This window comes from Staurois parvus, unplaced genomic scaffold, assembly GCF_062004578.1.
Source record: "Staurois parvus isolate SC_StPar_1 unplaced genomic scaffold, SC_StPar_1.0 ptg000745l, whole genome shotgun sequence".
In the NCBI taxonomy this organism is placed as follows: domain Eukaryota; kingdom Metazoa; phylum Chordata; class Amphibia; order Anura; family Ranidae; genus Staurois; species Staurois parvus.
The window spans coordinates 1,069,765-1,083,078 of record NW_028318541.1 but is presented as its reverse complement, the minus strand read 5'-3'; the positions used below and the strand labels follow the sequence as shown (position 1 = coordinate 1,083,078).

Here is a 13,314-nt window from a genome sequence, read left to right as displayed (position 1 = left end):
CTGCATTATTCAAAGCACATCCTTCATTGCACGCATTCTAAAAGATCTATGCCAATGGCCTGTAGTGTGCAGATGTGTCCTATCCACTGCAGAAGAGTTTACTATATACTGTAATCTGGGACATTTTACACATGACAAGACGAAGATTCAATGGAGAACAACTCTGTTTATAGGCCAATATATATGTGGATGATCTATGGAGAGTGATGATCTAAATAGGCAAATAATCTATGGAGAATAATTCTTTATATAGGTAAATAAAAATTGGTGTAGAGTAATTATATAGGATAATAATTATGGCTCATAATTCTCTTTGAAAAAGAGTCAATCAAGTAAGGCAAAGCTGCCATATTAATTGTACTTATTCAATAAACTGTACATGGAGTCTTGTTATTTCTAATCTAGATCACCTCCTTCAGATCCTAATTGGCTCTCGTCATTGGCTCCTTTTTGACACATGAACTTGGTGGTTCAGCCCTAGGGCATCTCAGCTCTGCCTGAACACATGGCTCCAGTTTGACAGGTTCACATAGCATCTCCAACTCTCTCTGATTGCCCTAGGCCAGGATGGTGACCCCTCCAGCACTGTCTGATGCTGCCTGTTACATGGTATCTAAGTTCCATGCCTTGTGTAAACTCCTCTGTGCAATGTCAGAACTGTAACTGAAAGCATTGAGATAGTGGCAACTGCCCCATTCATTCTTATACACAAGTGGAACACTTTTCGCACCTCCGGCAAAACACTTTTCACACCTCCAGGCACAGCAAAGATATCAGTTATTTCCACCTTTTTATGTCTGTCATAAGATGGACATGTCAGCTTAACAAATCCCACATAGAATGAACATTGCAATTTGTTTGTTAACAAGAGAATCCGTGCACATTTTTACATTCCTTTACAATGAATCACAGTTCTTGCTACAATCAGTGACAGTACAGAGACCAGGCTCACTCCGGCATCAACACAGTTAAAACTTTATAGGCACTCTTGTGAGAAAAATATTTCAGAGACAGATGACAGTGCACAGGTTTCCCAACAGCTCCAGCATGCACAACTTTCACTGCTGACACAGAGCACTGCCCATCTTCAACTGGCAGTGCCAGCAGAAAGTTGTGTTGAGACATCCAGGTGCCTGCCTTACCACCAACAACTGGCAATTTCAGCACATAATGTATTAAACCCTCCAGATCTGTCATTCCTGGCACCCAGACAGCAGATAACTGCAGCTAGCAAAAGTGAGAGAACCCAGAGAAGAGTCTCAGCCTAATCGAATTAACTCTATGATCACTGCTCAGGTTGCACCTCATACAGGTACCTCCAACAGAAGAGTGACCCCACTTTAGAACAACACATTGCATTTATACAAAGTATCACTGAGCACAATCTCAGCTGACAGGAACCTGCTGATGGCCAAACAGGTAACAGGAACAGCAAAAAAAATGCCCTTCTGGGCACTGACCACTTACCCTGCAGGCTAGAGTAATGTGCATGGTATGGGTCTTCCCTATAGGAAACGTAGAGATTCCTCCCAGCCCATGAGTGACTTTCTCATCCAGACACACTGTGTGCTGGGCTGCATCATTATGTCTGAAACCTTCCTTTTCAGCTGAACGGTCTCATGTTCCAGGCTGGGATTCCCTTCTCCACCCCCTTTACAGGCACTTAACCCTCACGCTTCCGAACCATATGGAGAACGTACGTACCGACCCACTACCAAAGGAACTTCAGATTCTGGATTGCAGATATATATTAGATCTGACCATTTAACTGCTTATTGTAACATGTGATTGTTGACAATTGTCATGGATAGTGGAGAGCTTTAACTAATGTTCAGCTACACCCAAACGTACGAGATGATCACATATCTTTGACAAAACTTGTCCCAACCAATTTGGTCTATGTATATAAATAAGATTACATTATTCATTAAGTATGGATGCCTGCCTTAGAGTCAGCCATTAATAATTACTGTGTAAAAAAAGTTTTATGCCTTATGTGTGTTAAAGTTAAATTTTATATTGCTGAACTGCAGCTAAATACAAATTTGAAATTCATATTTGTGAACTCTTTTACCTGCAAAAGGGTATGTATAGGCCAGGGGCGGACTGACAACTCATGGGGCCCCCGGGCAATAGGGGATCATGGGGCCCCTGTGTCCTTACCCACACTCAAAGCACACCCAAAAAAGCCTAAAGAAAAGGTACCAGGGGCATTTCATGGGGCCCCCTACTGAGCCTGGGCCCTCGGGCAGTGCTCGAATGCTCGGATGGTCAGTCCGAGCATCCCCTGGTATAGGCATATTCACTGTGATGCATCCAGCACCACCCTTCTTGCTTGGGAAACAATAGGCTTTGAGCTGAAAAAAGCCAAATAAGCCATTTTCAGTGCCAGGAAGCCTAGATGGATTTTATACTCAGTAGCTAAAACATACCCTGAATACCTCCTGATCTGATGATTTTTCATGCAAGGGCTGAGCAGGGCTGACCTTTTACGGCTGTAATCATGCTAGTTTTAGGTTTTCTCTGGCAGACAGCAATTAATTAGGGTGTCATTTATTAAGAGAAATGGTTGTGTCTGAGTACCCCTGGTGACCAACAGGTCATGGTTATCCATAATTTGCTTATAATATTCAGTTGGTGACCACAATGTTTTTTTTTTTATTTGCAGTCATGAGTAGGTATATGAGTAGATATTTGTGGAACTATGTCATTTAATATTCAGACTTCATATCTCCCATCCACAAGATGAATGAGATTTTGCAAACCTTGTTGTAGAGCCATATTTTTACTTCCATACAGAACATGCTGGCAACTGGCTGGACTCTGGTTGCTGAAATCAGATTTAGGACACTTGGGCCCTCATATTTATCCAAATATATGATCACCTATGCCCTTTATTTGCTTCTTTGCCACTTTTGTGTTGGCAAAAATCAGGAACATATTGCAATCATATTATATTGCATGGCTTCTTAGATAGAATCAAGCCCATGTTTGCAGAAAGGCTGAACAAACTCTGCATAGAGTGACAAGATATTGGTGGCCATTGGGCAGCTCATTGTTCCATTATCCCAAAGGGTCAGTCCATCCAAAATATCCTGATTTTTCAGCTCAAATAAGGTTTAAAGGAGAATGGGGCTCTAGGCAATGTAGCAGATCCCTCCACCTTGACACTACCCTTTCAAGTCCTTTGATAGGCATTGATAAGGATTGACTATGATTATATCCTTCCTTATGAGGTATAGACAAATACATAGCTCTGACCAGGTTACACTGTTCCCTATTTTGCTGCAAGACCATGAAGATTATAGCTGGGTTGCTCGAACATCCAACAGACATTAGGCTCCTACCTATGTTACCCTGTGTTTCAGTTACAGTTGACATCAGATAACATTTTGAGGACTCCATGGTGACTTCCCCCAGCTAAAGTTTTTAGCTCCGGTTGTACCCGCCTTAGAGCTTTGAACAAACTTTGGGGTCCTCCTTTTGTATTTTCTATAATAAAAAATGAATACATACATTAAAAATTTAAGCATGAGTGAAAAACCCTCATGGTGGCTATAGCAGGTTTGTAAATTTGGGAACTGAAGTGAGGGGCTCTAGAGAGAAACTATTTGGTAATTTAACACTCTAGCAATAATAAAATCCTACTGACACTACTGGAACTACCAGGGTCGCAAAGGTCGCTCTTGCGACCGGGCCCTGGCGCTCCACCAAAGGGCTCCAAAGAAAGGGTCTTGGGGTTGCTCAGTCCAAAATGCCTATTTTTTGTCCCAGTCTGGGTCTGTTCTGTATACAATACCCAAAAAGAAATACATATGTATGCAGACATGGTTTTTTCTATAGGCCTTAGGTTTGCTGGGCTGCGGAATAGTCTCTTCAGAGATTCTTCCATTGCTACACCTGCAATATCTGAACTATCCACAGAGCCATCTCATTGTGTATGTGACTTCTTCCCAAAACGTTCTGAACATGTCTGCTATAAGAAGGAAGTTGTTTGCGTGTTGCATGCATAAGAACTTTTAGTTTATGGGTTCATGAATTTACATTCCTTCAGTCTGTATATAGAAAAGACAAAGAAGAAACATTTATATTCTGCCTCTGCAGTATTAAGTACTGACAAACAGGATGTCTTCTAATATCGTGTACAGCTTGTGATTATGACAGAAAGTCTAGAATTCAGAAAGTGCTGGTAGATTTGCACGATGTTCACTTGTTATACATTGACATTTTTAGTGGAGGCCAGCAAAATCATACTGGCATTCCTTTATGTGCAACTGACCAAGATGTTGGAGGGCTTATAGTGAGATATGTGAGATCTTGTTAGCTAATAAACAGGTCTGAGTGATTGTTTAACCACTTGCCCTCCTGAGGATTTACCCTCCTTAACTTACAATTGCGCTGTCATGCAACGCTGCACCCAAATTAAATGTATGTCCTTTTTTTCCCACTAATTGAGCTTTCTTTTGGTGGTATTTGATCTCCTGTGCATTTTTTATTGTTTGTGCTATAAAAAAAGACCAACAATTTTGAGGAAAAAAAACAATCTTTTTGACTTTTTGCTATCAAATATGTCCAGTAAAAAAAATTTAAAAAATCAAATTTCGTCATAAATTTAGGCCAAAATGTATTCTGCGACATGTCTTTGCTGAAAAAAATCCCAATATGCGTAAATTAATTGGTTTACGTGAAAATTATAGTGTTTACAAATGGCGGTATATATATCGGATTTTTTTTTATTTTTTTGAAATTTTTAACTACTAGTAATGGCAGCGATCAGCGACTTAGTGATCAGTGCTAGAAAAAAGCACTGACGCTGTACTAATGGCACTGGGAAGGAAGGGGTTAACATGAGGGGCGATCAAAGGCTTAACGGTGTGTTGTTCAACTTGTGTCTGTGCTTCACTGTAATCACACTGTTTTGGATAGCTGTGCACAGCCATCCAAAGCAGCGTCAAGAGCTGAAAGGGAGGAGAACTGTATTGTTTACATACAGTTCTCCTCCCCTCCGGAGATGCTCGGCAATCACTGGGCGAGTAATCACAGGCCAAGGATGTCGCAAATGTCTTGGTTGTCTTGATTGGCCAGCCAGGATGACATCACTCCCACGCATGTGCAGGAATGCAATCATCCTAGCACACAGGCAGTATGCCGGAATGTGAAGTGAGCTACAAACGTGTACATTCTACAGGACATTGCAAACAGGCATGTAAGTGTATTTTATTGCAAAAGAGACATTGCAAATCTTTTCTACAATAAAGACCCTGCCTGTTCACAGTTTTTAATTTCAACTTTAGTTTCGCTTTACTATCAGCCTTTTACAATCTCTTGTACAGCAGAACTTAGCCTAGGAAAGGATGAGGGAGTAGCACAAGGAGCCAGTCAGTTATGCTGTACACCTCATGTGCTAAAAAGAAACAGTGACAGAAACATGAACTCATGAGTCTGCTGCTACTCTTTTCACTGCCCAATCACAGGCTGGGGGAGGGACAAGACCTATCAGTTGTCACTCAACTCCAGCAGAGGAAAATCAAGTCTCCTGCCCTTCCACACAGGGCTGTGCTGTGTGGCAGAGCTATGTAAATCTCAAGACTGGTTGAACAGAGATTCATATTTCTTTGCAGGTAAAACAGCTCCCATATACTGTATGTATTTAATTTTTGTATTTACTGGTTGCTTGGAGTTCAACTTTAACTACTTGACTGTCAGGCCAATTCTGACATTTCTCTCATACATGTAAAAAGCTGCATTTGTTTTCTAGAACTTATGTAGAATCCCCCAAATTATATATGTTTTAAGCAGCCCTAGAGAATAAAATGGTGGGTGTTGCAATTTTTTATGTTACATGGTATTTGCGCAGCAGTTTTTCAAATATAATTTTTTGGGGAAAATACACTTTAATGAACTTTAGTGAACACAAACACAATATAATACCCATATTTTTGTTAAAATATAAATGTATTATGTTGCATCGAGTAAAAAGATGTCAAACATGTCATGCTTTAAAATTGTGCACGGTTGTGGAATGCCAACAAACTACAGTAATTAAATTGTCCATAGGCGACACTTTAAATGCCTTTACAGGTTGCCAGCTTAGAGTTAGACTGGATGTTTCGAATTTTTGTTCTAGCTCTGACGTTCGCAGTGATACCTCACATGGATGGTGCGATCACTGTTTACATTTGTGTGTGGGACCTACGTTCGCATTTGTGTCTGAGCACGGGGGGGACTGGAGCACTTTACATTTTTTTCTATTATCATTATTTATTTTATTTAAATTTTTTTTTTTTTAACAATGCACCTTTATTTTTTTTTTGCTTCTAATCAACTTTATTGCTAATCACAAGGGATGAACAACATCCCTTGTTGCTGTGATAGCATGGGCCAGACAGGTGCTTTTTTTGGAGAGATCTGTTAGACCCCAAATCTCATCTCTGGCCTGCATAGTATCTGATCAAACCAAGATCGGTATGATCAGATGCATCCAGAAGCTGGTAATGGCTTGTTCGCAACAAACCAGAAGTAAACAAATCCTTGTCGCTTCCAGTTTCTGACATCACAAAGTTGGAAAAACAACATCAGTTCTTCTCTGTGTTCAGGGAAGCGATATCACCAGTTGCATTCTTACTGGGTTCTCCAGTCCTTTTAGCCCAAGTCGGCACCGGGGGGGCCGTGACCAGTTAAAGTGATCCAGTGGCTGTATAGCCACTCAGAATTCTTTTACATTGTGCGAATTGCCTGCTGTAACAAATTATACCGTGATGATGCTTGTAGCTTCATGATCCTGGTATAACTACCTCATTACGAGGCTGTATGTAAATTAACGGTGGTATTGAGGTGAGTAATTTCTCATGATCTAACATGAAGTTTTGAGCTTATATCCAGCTTTTTCAAACACACCACCATTTCTTCTGTACATGTGTATATGTTAACTCGCTGGAAAAAGAAGGCATATTAGGGAACCATCTGCTTTTGTGTCTTGCAGGCTCCTTACCTTATCTCCTTGGTTTGCCGTTTATTAACTCCTTTTTTCCTATAGCATACATTATGCTTTAAATTGAACAGATTTAAAGTAATGTGGATCTAAACATAACCACTAAAATGTCATGTAAGCTTTAACATATTATGGAGTGACAGCACTCCATCTCTACCTCCTGATTTTGCTCCTGCATTGTCACTCTGGTGGAGACTACATGTGGCTGTGCTGACTCACATTATGCATCGTCCAGAGCAATGCTATGCAGCAGACACTTTATCAGTTTTGTATCTATTAAAACCATAAGATATAACACGTAAAGCAGGTATACATACCCAGATCTGTACCTATATTGTCTTCCTCAAATACCCTATCCAAGAGCACTCAGAGGTGTGGGGGGAGGCAGCACTCAATGGTAGCCAGAGGTCTATTGCATGTCACAATCATGTCTGTCTAACCCTGTAAACATACTTACAGGATGTCTGAGCACACAAATATCAATGTGCTGCTCGTTTACTGTCTAAAAAGCATTTGGGGAGTGAAAAGGCAACTAAGAAATCAGAGGTTCTGCAAACTATCCTGTTGTTGCCCATCAGGCAGATAAGTACTGTTACCGTGAGTTGGATTTGTTGGGTTGGGGAGCGGGTGAATTAAACTGTACATGGTGGAGGATGCTGTCTCCTATGAGGGAAGGTGGGGTATTTTTCTGGAATTATACTTTGACACGAAGCAAAAAGTTTTGGTGTACACACTACTCATCTTTTTACTATTAACATGCTGATAATCTTCTTCCTTATGTTTGTGTCTTGTACCCCCTCAAAAGATGATGTGATGTACCGCTTATGCAGCTCTGCCCAGCTTTGGAAATATTCTTGCAGTGATTTATGAGGCTGTTAATAACAGATACTCAGTATGTTATCTTCATAGCAAGACATTTTCTTATCAGAGCTCATTTTTCTCAGACTATCTGTTTCCACAGCCCTGATTGTAGGATAATGGAGGGGACCCTTGCGATCCTAAATTATAATAATGACAATTAGAAGTAATTACTATTAGTCTCTAGCCATTGTAAAATGGAATACAGAAAACGTGTGATGTAAATACATATTTTAAAGCAATTATATTAAATTGCTGAAATGGTAGATATGACAGTTTTACATGTCCTAGATCATATTTCATATACAGATGTGCAGATGTTTCCCTTTATTGGCTATCTGTATAATAGACAGCACAGTCATTCCTAAGTTGAATGACTGCTTAGTTATAAAATATAATAAATCAGCACAAGGGATACTACTTACTCTCAAGGTGATGTGTCCCCTGTGCCACTGTGTCCCAGTATAGGATGGATTTTCTTCCTCCAATGTCACTCCACCCCCACTGCCATAATCTTCCAATGTGGCAGGGTGTAATAGAACTGAGGGAGATGTGACAGGCACTCATCAAGAGTGTCCGACTGAGCCCACCCCTTCCGCCTAGCCTCCATTCATAGAAGCTGGTACTACAGCTTCTAAAAATGAAACACAATGCGTGAATGTAGGGAGTGGACCTTATGGGTTTCATGAGGGATAGATCCTGTGCACCACCAACACGTCCAACATACGATTAATCATTTTCCCACTGTCCATTATTCATAGATCAAGTTTCATTCTTAGCCTGACATAGCTCCCTCAGTTCTTTTAACCCTCCACTGCACAGGAAGATTATGGTGGCGGGGCGGGGAAGGGGGGGGGGAATTGGACGAGGAAGGTTTCTGCTAACCCAGGGCATGGGACACATAAAATTGAATGTGAGTTATATCCCTTGTGCTGATCTTTTTTAAAATAAACTTAGGCTTCAATGATCACAGATGAAAGGATCAGCCCGGGATGGATTATCCTCTACTACTACTTTTTTTCCTCAAGGAAAAGGGTGAAGCCAGGCTTTTCATAGGTAACCTTCATTTACACACCGCACCTATTATTGCTTATATTTATGACACAAGCAGTTGTTTTTGCCATCATATTACATCTTCGGGTGCCTTTAGACTTGGGGAACAGCAAATGTCAATGACTGTGCAGTACTGCTAAATAGAGAGCACTGCCTGCATATGTAATGAGCAGACATGCTTGCCCAGTGTGTATACAGAAGAAGCACATTTTCTAAAACATCTTTAAAGTGTGCATACACTTGGAAGTTTCCAGTCAATTGCAATCACTCATTTGCCATAAAGAATCACAAAGTAATCACCAGAAACCAAGCAATATACCAACCACAAGTTTGATCACCAGAATTCAGTCAATTGTGAAGTCAAAACTAAGCCATAAATTGACAGTTTCAATGCAGTTTATTTAAAGATCAAAGCTGACGTGGAATCAGGAAAAAAAACCTGGTAATTTCAACAAAAGCGATTACATTTTTCTGTTGTGTTCATTGGGGCAATTTCACATTTCTTGCACTCCACAGAAACTAATATGTCTTTATTGTCCATTAAAGGACACAGGACAGTTGTAAGTCCTGGACATGTTGGTTTACTGCTGCCTTTGGGAGGTATGGACACTTCCAAAGTAAAAAACATTAAGCCAGTTCCCATAAAGCCTCGCCTCCAGCCCCCATTGTAGCAATTGTACATACAAATATGGATGCGAACATCCATTTTGCCAAAGATCCTCCATCTTGCGTCATCCTCACTCCAAATCAGCTCCCCCTCCCTTTCTGTTGAATGACATGTGGTCCGTGTGTGCTGAATTCAGGAGTGCACGGAGCACAGCTGGATACCCTTGATGGTTGTAAACCCAATTAGCTGATGCCAGGGTGTCTGTCCCACTCTTGCTCTGAAGCTGATTGTAAAGCTATAAACCTGTCAGTCACTGGACTTCAAAAGCATTCTGGGATAGCAGTAAAACCTATATCTCATTTGGAGACCACTTTTTTTATACACTTTCATAATTTCTCGTAGGAAATACATACAATAAAAAAGACATATATTCAGAGAGGTAATTTTAATACAAGTCACCTGATACCTTACACCCCTAGATTATGTCTACCCGAGAGCAGAAAGCGATATCTCCTTAACCGTCACAGCCAGATATGTCATATGTGATGTCTGCACGTTCAGAATATCATTCTGCATATTATCCTGCCAGTGGATAGGATGCTACATGTACCTATGGAAGGTTATTGACCATGGTATAAACTGGGAGGGATTTGGTCTTAACCTGAGTTCCCCGCCTAAACACTCCTCCCCAAATGAGGCGATTGGTTCTCTGCTTTAAGGAAACACCCTGCTGGGTTCCTAGAAAAGGGCTGTTATGCCTGAGAGAGGGAAGATGAAGAGATCTCCCTTTTAACATCAGGAACCAGCTTTGGGAGAAAAGGCACCCTTTTGTTCGGACACTTGAACGCTGCTTAAACCAGGATTTCTGCAAGTATTCTACCTCATTAAACTTCTTTGTTTATCTCTCTGCTGTGTTATTGCTCTCTGTATTTATATATATATATATTGGCTACATCTTTTTCTGTAAATATTTTTATTGCACCATTTTGACCTTTTTAGTAATAAATCCTATTTTCTGAAAAGTGTTGAACTGTTTCTAAAGCTCTTTAATGCAAACTAAGAATCCCTGTCTCTGAAGAGCGCTACTGTGTGTTTTTAAACTTCTGCATACATCTGCCTGCGGTGACAGTGTGTATACAGATGCTTATTCAAACATCATAGTGTTACTGCTAAGATTGGCGAGTTTCCTCCTACTCTGTACAAAAAGATGGTGGTGGCAGTGTGAAGGGTTAATTGCATAATTAACCTGACCCAGTAACAATCTCTCTCAGGCTGCGGTACATAGGTTGTGGTCCAGTGAGCTGGAAAATCTTTGTGCGGGGTGCAGCTGAGCGTGGCATTGTTACGCACGTGACAGCGCGGTTTTAGATTGGCTAGTCCTTCGGGCATAAGTTGGTGAGAAGGGCTGGGGGTCTGACGTCGTGACTGTCACACCCATGCCTCAGTTTTTTGCTAGTGTCCTAGGAGGTTAAACACCTGTTCCTCAGCTCTGTTGTGGAAACTCCTGGCCTTAGACTGTACACACATTTGCAGATTGAACAGAAAAAAAAACAGATCCCTGCGTCCAAAATATACAGCGTAGATAGTTGAATTTCCCACCGGGTCCATTGTATTTTGATACCGGGCCTTCCTGGCTCTACATTCTTAGTCTAAGGTTCCTTATACCAGTGTCACCTTTTGGAACTATCTGCGACACCAGGTTGATCTTGACGTCTTTCCTTTACAATGTCTTTTTTACATTTTGGTACATTATTTTCTATCAAGCCTTCTTTTAGCCATTGACTCTAATAAGACTGAGCATCTGTTGGGGTTTCCTTATTGTTTTCCCACCATCGGTTGGACATCAGACTTTCTACTGACCTGTGTTCTTCAATGGACACTAAAGAAAATACAAACTTTGTATTTACTGTAAGGTTATTTGGGGCTCTGCCTAATTTTGTTTTCCTGGTGTCCAAACCACCTGAAGGAAGCACTATAACCCACTTGTCCAGCATTTACTGCTGTGTTATGTCTGTCTATTGACTTAAAAAAAAACCTGAATATACGATAGGTACAAAAATAGTATTTTTATGGTTTCAATTTTTGACGAAAAATGGAATGGAAAATTGCATCGTTTTATCAAATTGCCACATGTATAGTCAGCTTAAGAAAAATTTTCGAACATTTCCGGTTGAAAGACGTTAATCATTAGATCGACTTCTCTTGACCGGGATTCACAGAATAAAATTTTCCCAGTCCCTGCTGAATTGGCTGAATTTTGATCCATGTATGGCCAGCTTAAAGCCTTAAAGACAGAAATGCTAATAGGGGCATTAGTGAGCTTATCTCTTTTAGTCTTATTAAGTCAGTCACAGCGCCATAAAAGTGACTTATTGTGAGAAAAGCTGTCATTGACCATTCTTACACTTTCTTTTCTGTAGGTAAAACTACTTCTGTTTATTTAGTGGTTATTTAAAACAAACTAAAACTCTCCTTGAGGTAGCAGTTCTATTATCATATAACAAAGTGATAAAAAAAGTCCTTTAGCAAGGAACATACATTGCACAATAATGCTATCAAAGTTAATGTGTGCTGTAAATTGTCTCCAGCACTCTTCCTGTTCCTTCTTGTTGGAGTCTGCCATTTTGCTGAAGCCCAGAGCCCCTTAGCAGCAGCACCTAAGCATGTGCAGAGCAGGATGAGACAGTGTACTACTGGATTTTGCACAGTTCCACTTTAACCTTTTCGCTGCCAGGCCCTGCGCTCCACTTTTAAACCCAGCTGGCCAGACCATTTCTGCAATTTTTCCATTGCTTTTTTATTTTTCCCTTACAGCTTGCAGAGTTTGTAAAAGACCCCCAAACCATATGTTTCGGAAAGCAGATGACCAATAGAATTAAAAGAAGGTGCTACCGATTTTTAAGGCTCCGTGATATTTGCACAAATATTTATCAAAGCAATATTTTACTGAAAATACATTAAAATCATTATTAGCATATAAAAACACAGCAGATTTTAAAAAAGTCCTGCTAAATATAAAAGATTAACCTGTATTAAATGAATAAATAACAAATACTTGTACATTTTAAATTACACCTTTTTGCGAAATGGTGAAATTGAAGATACACAAAAATGTAAATATCTAAATTTCTCTAAAAATCTGGAGGTTTTCATTTTTTGTTTACAGCTACAGTATTGACTAAATAGATAACAAATATTTGTACATTTTTATTGTACTTTATTGTGAAATGACGAAAATGGAATGTGCGCAAAACCGTAATTAAAAACAAGTTAGTGTCAAAATCTGGAGGTGCCATTTTTCACTTATAGCTTTCAGAATTTGTAAGGACCCCAAAAACCATACATTTTCTGAAAGCACATTATTAGAATAAAAACTGCTACTGATTTTTGAGGTCCCACCTGTTCATCAAATCGCTATTTTCACAAAAAATACACTAAAATCATTATTAGTGCACACAAACACAGCCTAACGTTTTACAATGTCTCCTTAATTGCTACTACGGTAAGACCTTGTTAACATGGGGCATACTAAAATGTATGCCAGTGGAGGGCTGTGTTTACCCGCATGGGGATGCCCAGGTGTTCTGCGCATCTCCTTGCAGGAAGTCCTATTCATGTCAATTGGGACGTGGGGTGTGGCTATAGGTACACAATGCCAAATGCAGACAGTGTGAGCTCAGGAACATGCACCCGGACCCACATGGATGTCAAATTGGGAGCAACGGCTGTGTTTATGCAGTTGCTACATCCCAAATGACATCAATGGAACTGCACATTACATGAATGAATGAGGAGTCTGTATATA

The 13,314-nt window shown here is 40.2% G+C and overlaps 1 long non-coding RNA gene across 2 annotated transcripts in view; it reads right to left on the bottom strand.

Moving 5' to 3' along the window:
- LOC149445180 (uncharacterized) overlaps positions 1 to 1,578 on the bottom strand; it is a 250,131-nt gene extending 248,553 nt beyond the window's left edge. For both annotated transcript variants that reach the window (XR_016306437.1, XR_016306436.1), the window contains exon 1: positions 1,468 to 1,578. This is a non-coding gene — a long non-coding RNA (uncharacterized LOC149445180). The remainder of the gene's footprint in view (positions 1 to 1,467) is intronic.
- Between the last annotated feature and the right edge of the window lie 11,736 nt (positions 1,579 to 13,314).